The sequence below is a fragment of the Mercenaria mercenaria genome, unplaced genomic scaffold (genome assembly GCF_021730395.1).
Source record: "Mercenaria mercenaria strain notata unplaced genomic scaffold, MADL_Memer_1 contig_714, whole genome shotgun sequence".
Classification (NCBI taxonomy): domain Eukaryota; kingdom Metazoa; phylum Mollusca; class Bivalvia; order Venerida; family Veneridae; genus Mercenaria; species Mercenaria mercenaria.
The window spans coordinates 60813-70992 of record NW_026463609.1 but is presented as its reverse complement, the minus strand read 5'-3'; the positions used below and the strand labels follow the sequence as shown (position 1 = coordinate 70992).

Genomic DNA, 10180 nt, shown 5'->3' with positions numbered 1-10180 from the left:
ATTCTTGAAATATTTAGGAATAGAGTTAATTACAGATTGGTCTCTAAAATACTAGGTAAATCAATAAACACGATTTTTTTAATGAAAGATAATTTTAGAAAGTTTCATTTACATGTATGATCGCATTCAGAATCAATATGAGGTCTAAGACATGTTGCGTATAGCTTTTAATAAAAGAAGCAGCGTCATATACTTGATGTGCACGTATGGAACGCCTAAACTGCCTTTACGTGATAATTATTAGTTCGTCATGTGCCATGTCTAATATATTATGTACAAATCATAAATCGTCTGGTACACTTTTATCTACATAACAAATTATGATTTGTACCGAATATATTGGAAAATGCACATGACGATCTATTAATTATACAGTACAAACTAGTAAATGCACAGCATAATCTAAGATATGTACAACGCAAACTAGTCTATGTGCATAACAAACTGCTTTACCAGGCTCCACTATTTTAAAAAAAATATTCCTTTCCTTAATCCTTAATAAATTTCTTAGATGCGCGATGGCACCAACTTTTTTTATTTCCATTTTGAAGCTTTTAAAGCTGCAAAATATGTTGAAAAATCTTAAGTCAGAAATTTATATACATATTTTCCATTGAAAATAAAGTTATTGAAAGTTTTGTTTTCGTTCTGTGTAACGTCGCATCGACGAATTTATAGGTCACAAGGTGAATTTCCAGCTTTGCAGGTAGAGGAAGACCCAAGGTACCCCTCCGTACATTATTTCATAAAGGGAGGACATCTGGATAGAAATATCGACCTTCCGTAAGCCAAACGGATGGCTTCCTCACATGAAAATTTCAACGCCGCAATTAAGGCTAGAAACCATTTTGGTGAGGGGCAAGTTATTTGAAGTCAGCGAACTTAACCACTCGCAACGGAGGCCAACTATTATGGTATGTTATTGTTATGTATGTTTCGGTCATAAACTGACCACTGGCAATTGTCTTAAAAAGTATGAAAATTGTTTCACAAGTCATTATCTATATTTTGATTGGAAACCACATGACTGACCGACCAATATACCGAGAGACATACAAATCAACACACGAGTAAACTCCTCAAACGGAAAGCATAAATCCAAAATTGGGAGGGTATCCCTGCGACCTGACAACTTACCAAAAATTAGGGATCTTGTTTCAAGTGGTAGAATGTGTAAGGTTAAACAATACTCTAGCTATTTTACATTTAAAATTAGAGTTGTGAAACGAAACCTTTAATAGAAGTAAATTAAAGTCCTCGTGACCTTGACCTGTGAGCAATGACCAATCAAACCTCAAGGATCTTCCTCTTGTAGAACTTAGTGATTGTGTACGGTTTGAAAGCCGAACGGTTGTTATTATACTTTATGAATAAGAGTCTGGAAATATGTTTCAGTTTCCAGATCAATATGAACTTGACCTCAGACCTCGTGACACCCAACAAAATTATATACTTACATTTTTTGTATTTCTCAAAAAGGGCTTATTCCTGACGTAAAATGTGAAAAATCTATACCTTATACCTTCAGATATTTGAGTTTGGAAACAAAAACTAACACAAGGTTCCTATGTCTTTGACTTTTGAGCAGTTGATTCCAAAAAATTACAAGCGAATTAGATGAATTGGTATCCCCCGCCGAAAGGGTGTGTGATGAGGAATGGCAAAAAAATATATTCGGCAAAAAGTTAAGGATGTTACTAAGAAGCAAGTAATTTCATTTGTCAAGAACAATTTAACAGAAATCAAATGTTTCAAGTATACATAATAAATGTTATGTTGATCCTGACTAACGTGTCATAAGATTAATTTTTAGAATTATATATAGTTATTTGAAATATGAGCTTGATCTTGAACGTAAGTGAAAATGAAAGAAGTTTAATGAAATTCTAGCAACTCGTAAGTACAAATATGTGGATTTTTAAACAATTAAAGGGCAATAACTCTGGTATTACTTGGGCAATCTGACTGAAACTTAACAGGCCGAATTTTCCTATTATCGTTAAGATGTATATGAAGTTTCATTAAAATATTCCCAAACACTTTGTAGATACGGCTCTGGACGGACGGACAACGCCAAAACTTTATCCCTCCTGGAAAAAAGGGATCTTTCTCTAGCGTTAACTAGTCAACTTCAAAGCCGTTTTTGTCAAACTTTATTACTTATAGTCCGGAAATTAATTTCTGACAGGTATTAACTTTTGTTTTCTTTCGGACAATTGACAGCCTTGGGATTTTTGTTCGCTACAACAGCGCCCAAAATATACAAATGTATGATAAGGAACTGTAATTTTGGAAATTATAAATATTTGCATTTTCAGAGGCTTTTCTATTTACAGTAACAAATATTTGATACATCGGTATGAACTTGAATGCGCGTTATGGTAAAAAAAATTAAAGACATACAGAGCTCATTCGAACATTGAAAAAATAAAAAGCGAATTCTAGTGACGCAAAAAGTCACCTGGAAAGTAATACTAATTAGCGCCAATTAAGACGTGTATTTAAAACTCAGAGAGATTCGGTAGACATAAATTATCAACGACGTTCCAGGTCAGGGATCCTTCTCAAGTGGTGCCGTTCTTCCTGTATAGTTTGAAAACTGTAGCTATAGTACATTTTGACTTAAGAAAAATGTTGACGGACGAACGGACAGAAAAAGTCATTCCATAATACATCCCGTATTTTCAACAAAGGCTTATTAGAAAACAATTCATCATTATATGTATCAATATTTTATTTATCTTTACTTAAACAATTACTGATGTTATAGCTATATAATTGCGCTATATAACGAAAAAAATACTGTATATATGAACAGTCCGATTTCGTTTCTTCTGATGTAGCATAATCCACATTGTTACATTCCAATTCAAAATTGACCCGAAAGCGGAACCTTCTATTGGTCAATATGCTAGACTGGTTACGATCATTGTTTACATGTTATAATTTTACACACCGTGAGTTGACAATGTTTTCTCTTAGGAGATGCATGTTATATTCGATCAATTTAAACAGTGTGTAAGAAATAAAAATCAAACATCTAAATACAAGATACAAGTCGCGCGCTGTGCAGTCAGTTTCATTTAGATATGAAGTCCAAAAATGTGTTTAAAATACACGTTAAGATATTCCGTCTCCATCTACTTTAAACACACATACATGCATCTCATTCCCTAAACGAAAATACACTAATAAATCCCTACACTAATAAACTGTAATTTGTTTTTTAAATGATTTCCAAATACAATCATTTCTAAATTACTTTAGACTTAATGTCATAAGGTTAGCCACTAGAAATATGTCCATAAGGTACAGTTGTCTAAAATTTGCTGTGTTTCAAACTATCTCAAATAGATTAACAAAAGGGAATTTTCTACATACACACAATATTGTCTTTGTTTTGTTATATCTTTTCTTGTAGATGCTTAAACCACTTTTCATGTAACTAATTTAGAGAAAGACAATTTTCGAATAGGGAATGACAAAAATGCTACTGCAGAACGGCTTTGTTAAAGCTCAATCAAGTATCAATGGTCGTTTAAACGTTTTTTAAATAGTTGTTTAAACGTTCTTAAAATAATCGTTTAAACGTTTTTTTCTAGTTTTAGTTCAGACGGTCTCTAAGAGGTGACGAGCATTTGTTCAAACCAAAACTACAACATTATTCTACAGACCAAGTTTGGTGAAAATTCGTTTAGTGTTTCAGGGGAAAAAGTCGTTAAAATATTTCTTGCTTCAGCTCTGGGGACCAAGTCTAACCATTTGCGAAAATTTGAGAGAGGACCCTGCAAAGGTTTGAACAAATCTCAAATCTCAGAGATAAAAAAATCGACGTTATAGATCAAATTTGCAAAAGACCTATAAATGCTATATAGTAAGAAGTCGTTTAAAGGTATTCTTTTTGAGTTCATGCCACGCTGGAAAAAGGACCAAGTGAAACCACATGAGAAAAAGTTAAGGGACAACCATTCTAGAATTTTATAGACACTGCTTGCTATGATCCAAAGCATTTGAACCGACCTGAGAGAGATCTGTGCAAGGATGCTACAGACAAATGTTGTAATTCTGAACAGAAATGCCTCAGGAGAATGGGAATAACCAAGGGTGACAATGAACGCAATCCATTCATACTAAAAATTGCAAAGAAAGATCGTTTCAGTGAAACAACATGGCAACTAGGCATGACAGTGGTAACTCCTATGAGGTTTGGTGGAATTCCAACCTGTTGTATCGTAGATATAGAACAGATCAAAGAATATGACAAATCAACGCTAATGACTCAGTTGAAAATAATCTATTCGGAAGATGGCGATTATATGCACAGCTACGCTTCACACTAATGACTCATGAGGGTCGATGAAATGCAGCCTAACTGTAAACAGCAAGTATATTAAACGCTGCAAAATATGACAAATCAATGACAATTACTCTTCTGAAAATCACAAAACCGGAACATGCTGATGATATCTATAACTAAGATTGGCACTGATAATTCCTAAGTAGTAATCTGCCCAATTGCGTAAGAGAAGTTTCAAAATTTAATAAAATTTGACTAATAAAGGACCATAACTCTCCTGAAAATAACTCAACCTAAACATGTCGATCATATACATGATAGGACTTTGCGCTCATCACTCCTTTGAGGTTTGGTGGATTTCAGCCCTAATATAAAAGAGAAATGGCTAAAACATCATAAGATTTGACGAACCAAGTACCGTAAGTTTGATTAAAAACAGAAAATCTGAACATTACGCCGATATGCACTACTAGGCTTGGCAATGATTACTTTTGTGAAGTTTGATTTAATTCCTCCAGGTGGTATTGGATCAGTTGTCCGGACAAGTTAAAAAACAACAAGGCAAGGGTCATTCATAACTCCACTGAAAATCACTGAACTAAAACGTACCGACAATATGCACAATGAAGCTTGACGCTGAGCATTTCTGTAAGCTTTGGTGGAAATCCACACAATGATATAAGAGAAGTGGCCAAATCATAATGAAATGTGATAAATCAATGGCCATAACTACGACTGAAATCAACTAACTGAAAAATGCCGACGATAAGCACACCTCGGCTTAGCAATAATCAATCTTGTGAATTTGTTTTAAACCAGTCCAGTGGCATTGAATGAGTTGCATGGACAACATTTGTTACATACAGAAGGACAGACAGACGGACAGAATGACAGACAGACGGACATCACCGACACAATTTTTCTCCTTCAGTACATGTGGGCATTATTTTTTTCTGACTGAAACGTTATTAAAAATGTACACAGTATTGACCTAAGAATACCTATGGTCATGTAGAGTTTCATCGCTGGCTATGTCCAGATAAATTTATGGCATTCGGTGAAAGTTTGCTTTCTTTCATTCGACATAGAAAATGAGAATTTTCACTAAGTTGTATTTCGAGTAGGTCACTTGCAAAGTTAGAAACAGAAATATGTTGCAATAAATTTCAGAAGTAATTTGTACCTTTTAACAGTATCGTATTTGAGCTTGTATTGTACTGACAATAATAATAGATCTGATACAAAATTTTCTGGAGAATCAATTAAAGAAGAACCTGTTAATGTGTCAACAAAATTTCTGAACTTAGTGTACAGTATGGAATGAGCTTTGATCAATGAAAACGTCTGAAGTTAACTATCCTATAGCAGCTGTATGTCAGCTTATAAGCTTTTATTTTGACTAAAAATTATATATTATGATAGCTTACTTTTCAAATTGAAATTAACTTTCCTTACACTTTTCAATATCTCACCCTGACAGTTCAGCTGCGCTACGAGTGTTTTATTTTATTTAAATTTAAATTAAGGGTAAAGCATATCTTGTCATCATCGCAATTTCAAATATAACGTACATATTCATAACACTTGGTATAATACAGTGTTAAACTGCTACAAACCAAACTTTAACTTGGTTGTCTCTGTCCGTTTAAGTAAATATGTCATACAGTTTCACCCTGTGACCCTGTGACCCATGTATATATATCAGTTTTCATATTAGTTCTGTGTATGTGTTATCCGAAGAAGTATTGGTAGTTGATAATTTTATTAGTGTATGGATACATATTGCTTCCTAGTATTGTCTTAGTGCACAATGTTGTCATGTTTTCAGGACCGTTAGAATCAATTTTATTTTCTGATCAAACCGTTGCTAGTGATCATAAGGCACTTTGGGCATCCGAACAGACTCAATCAATAAAATAGTGGAAAAACCATGTCGCTCAAACCCCGAGTCTCTTCCTATTCTGCTTAGTTGATTTCTATGCCTCTAGTTGATCATTTTTTAGATTTTATTAACATGTATATGTTGCACGACTCATGTTTCTGTGATTACACTTTTCCTCTCCATTATATTGTTTTTCAAACAGCTTACATGTCATTGACTTTATGATTTTAGGAATATCAGTTATGTTATGAAAAGAATATAAAAAACTATAAGCATTCTACCTTACCATTTCTCAAAACCATTTGTAACTGTGGAATCAGGGTTGTTTAAAGTATCTTTTGTTTTGTATTGTTTTCATACAAATTGACTAATAATTAAATTTTTCTACACTAGAAGTCTCGTTTGTCTTTTATGCAGACCAAGTTGGTCTCAATAGATGGTTTAAGAACAAAAACAAACAAACAGGCAATATGTCACAATAATTCTATACATTAAGTTACGTTTAGAGCACACAGCGGTGAGAGGCAAGTTATTTAAAGTCAGCGACAAAAACCACTTCACCTTGGAGGCATAGTTTGAAAAAAAAACATTATCGACAATGCATGATTTTATCTTTTGAAAAAAAAAGCGAAATAACTCAAATTTACATTTTGCTATATATATAGTTCTTTGATAGTACGCAAGGTACATAAATACCTAATCAAGCAAGAGTTATGGTTTTTGATAACTGCGCTTCATATCGAGAAAAATAGAGATATGTTTCCTGTGATAAACCACGGACACATGATAGAGATAAAAAACGGACACATGAAGAGAAGTGGGCACAACGATGACAAAGATATGTGTATGGGCATATATTTTACAAATATATAAGCAACAGCTATTTCACGCGTCCTGTTAGGACGTCTCATGATGTCTAGGACATGAATGAAGTTTAAAAGCTCCTTGCATGCAAAACATTCGTACGCGGACATCGACAAAAAGTGAGTACAATAATTGATTTAAAAAAATAGTCGAGCGTAAAAGTTTGAATAAAGTCCGGTAAGAAAAAATCTAACCGATGTTTTAAACTTGCAATCCGGGGATCTCTTTGATCGTGAAAACTATCTAAAAAATATAAGCAAATGTAAAGGATAATATGCTTTTTTCGACTGTAAGAAGATCAATTAACATCTACCGTGCTGAACGGTTTTTAGTTGTGAAAGTGGCAGAAAACTGATTCAACACAGACTCCAATTGATTCTAAAACTTACGAGAGTCTAATTTTTGTTCCAATTAATTAAATAGACGACACATCATTTTTGTGGACGGGACTGTCTTAGTTCATCAAGATGATTTGGGAAATCGAGGACAAACGAAATTTTACACTGTAAAAACAATTTTATCCAGTCATGCAAAACTACAGATATAAAAATATGTTTATAATGTAGCATAGTTTAGTTTATTTGTTTATTTCAGTCTCATCCGTTTACATGTATGTGTAGCTTATTAACACACACACACGCAAACACTCAAATCCTGTTTTATGATATTACAGAACATCAGATATCACTATTTAAATAAAAAAGAAACATAACATTTACTTTAAAATTTCTTCGGAATTTTACTAATTTAAAAGCACTATAGGAGGGGATGTGTTATGTCACACCGACATAATTGTATATCAAAGCCTTGATGGTGGAAGAAGACCCAAGATGCCACTCCCAGCATTATTTCAATCCGAAGGGCAGCTTGGTAGAACCGCGGATCTTCCGGAAGTAAGCTTAGTTGCTTCCTCACATGATAAATTCAACGGTAGTAAGCCTCTAACCCACACCGGTGAGGAGCAAGTGATAAGCAGTTATTGACCTTAACCACTCGACCTTGGACAGCCCCCATCCCCACCCCAACCCCTACCTTTTGAGCAAACGATCGGGTATTTGTATTCTGATAAAGTTTCATTAATACCAAATAGAACGGAAAATTTGGTATTCCGTAGAATTTAAGTCTCAAAATTTGAAATCAATCCATCACTATGGCAAACTGGCAAATTACAATCAAGCAGACAAGACAAAAGCAGACAAGTGAGAAAAAAATCAACTTAGTGGGAAACCTTTCACCCCCAAGGCATACACGCACACGCACACACGCACAGAAGCAGGGAAAACAACAGCCGGTGGACAACATTATGATGAGCTCGGTAACTCACTTATAGTCAAAGGAAAGGGGGTGAAAATGTTAGGGAGCGAAATGCAAGGTGGGAATTGTGTGGGTTATTCGGCGTAGGGGGTGGAAAGAGCAAAGATATGCCAACAACAAACAAGACAACGTACGCAACACAAAATACAAGACAGAAAGAAAAACTTGAAAAAAGGGTCACCACTTTCAACGGTCAGTAATCCATGTAAAGAAAATAAGGGTTTCACAAGATAGTGTAATAACAATCATTCCCCGCTCAAAAGGCTCTAATATTATGCATATTTGTCTCACTGTTGGCCATTTCAATAGGTATAGGTTACGGTTTTTGACTTGATTAACAGTATGAGAAAATGTGTTAACGGCCCGACAGCTTAGTCGGTTGGGCATCTGAGCGGTAATATAAGAGATTTTGTTGAAGTCCCGATATGTCTGCACAGTTTTCTTACCCTTAGACAAATGGAAAACATATCAATTCAAAATGTATACACTTACATAAACAAACAAGCCGATGTCTTAGTTTTACTATTACAATGCGTTGCTGCTTTGGTTTATATCTGTTGTAAAAGATAGTATGAATAACAATGTTATCGTTCATTGCATATATTTACTTTGTCGTATCGGCTTATTTTGAAGTCAATTTTCTCTGTTTATCTTCTTGTTGCATACCTTATGCATCCAAACAAGGGGTACGATTGCCTATGCGACAGTTTGTCGGAGAATAGAATTTTTTTTTTTAAAAAATTAACCACCAAGAAAAACATCAGCGGAGTAAAAAAAGAACAGACCTTAGGTAAAGTACGAGGTCGCTAGGGCAAATAATAGAAAAGTCTTGCTAATTATAACACCCTACAGTCCATATTATCTACTTAGTCTTCATGAAATATAGCTATACTGAAATTGTATTTTTTCCCATTGACTCCTATTGATGTTTATTTAAAAAACGCAAAAAACAACAACAACAAAAACAGAAAAAAAGAAACAAAAAAGACAAGCACACAACTTCGAATGCTCTTAGTATAATTATCCTGAAGTTTTAAGAAGTAAAGACTTACTTAAGATCTATATTGTATAGAAATGTTGATCCAAACATGCAAAAGTTTTAAATTCACGTTATATTTTATGATTTTCACTCATTTTGCTGTGAAAACATTAAATCAAATCTGGCCGCTTTGTTTCTAAATTAAAACAGTTGTTATAATGTATTTTACACTTAAGTTATTAATATTAGCTCTCCAAATTGCATGGGTATTTTCTTCAAAAGAAAAATAATCAGAAAGGTGTGGTAATAAGAATTATTACTTGTTATTTATCAGAAATTAAAGTGTAATTTGAAAATTAAACACAACACTCATCACATAAATATCACATGGGCTGTCAGGGCAGTAGCATTTTTACCGTCAATCGAAACATATTTCTGTATAAAATCCAATTGAATTTGACACAAACCAGATTTTCAGGCTTCATGATGTCACAGGGTGAGAAAAATGTGCAGCCAGACCGGGACTCGAACCCGGGGCCCCGGAATACCGCTCCGATGCTCTACCGACTGAGCTATCCGGCCGCCTACACATTTTCTCACCGTTTTAATATTCAAGTTCTATACCGTGACATATTTCCCCACCATTTTGAAATTCGTCCTCGAATTTCAGCGGGTATTATATATAAGCAATAACAGGCGTCGGAGACTAACCAGTGCAATGCCGTCATGGTCCCATGTTGGGCGCCAAATGTCACAGGGTGAGAAAAATGTGCAGCCAGACCGGGACTCGAACCCGGGGCCTCGGAATACCGTTCCGATGCTCTACCGACTGAGCTATCCGGCC

General features: G+C 34.6%; 2 non-coding genes across 2 annotated transcripts; both read right to left on the bottom strand.

The window, feature by feature from the left end:
* Positions 1-9846: 9846 nt before the first annotated feature.
* Trnat-ggu (transfer RNA threonine (anticodon GGU)) lies at positions 9847-9918 on the bottom strand. The gene has a single exon. It is a non-coding gene; the product is annotated as a tRNA-Thr (tRNA).
* Positions 9919-10108: 190 nt separating this feature from the next.
* On the bottom strand, positions 10109-10180 carry Trnat-ggu (transfer RNA threonine (anticodon GGU)). Its single transcript has one exon. It is a non-coding gene; the product is annotated as a tRNA-Thr (tRNA).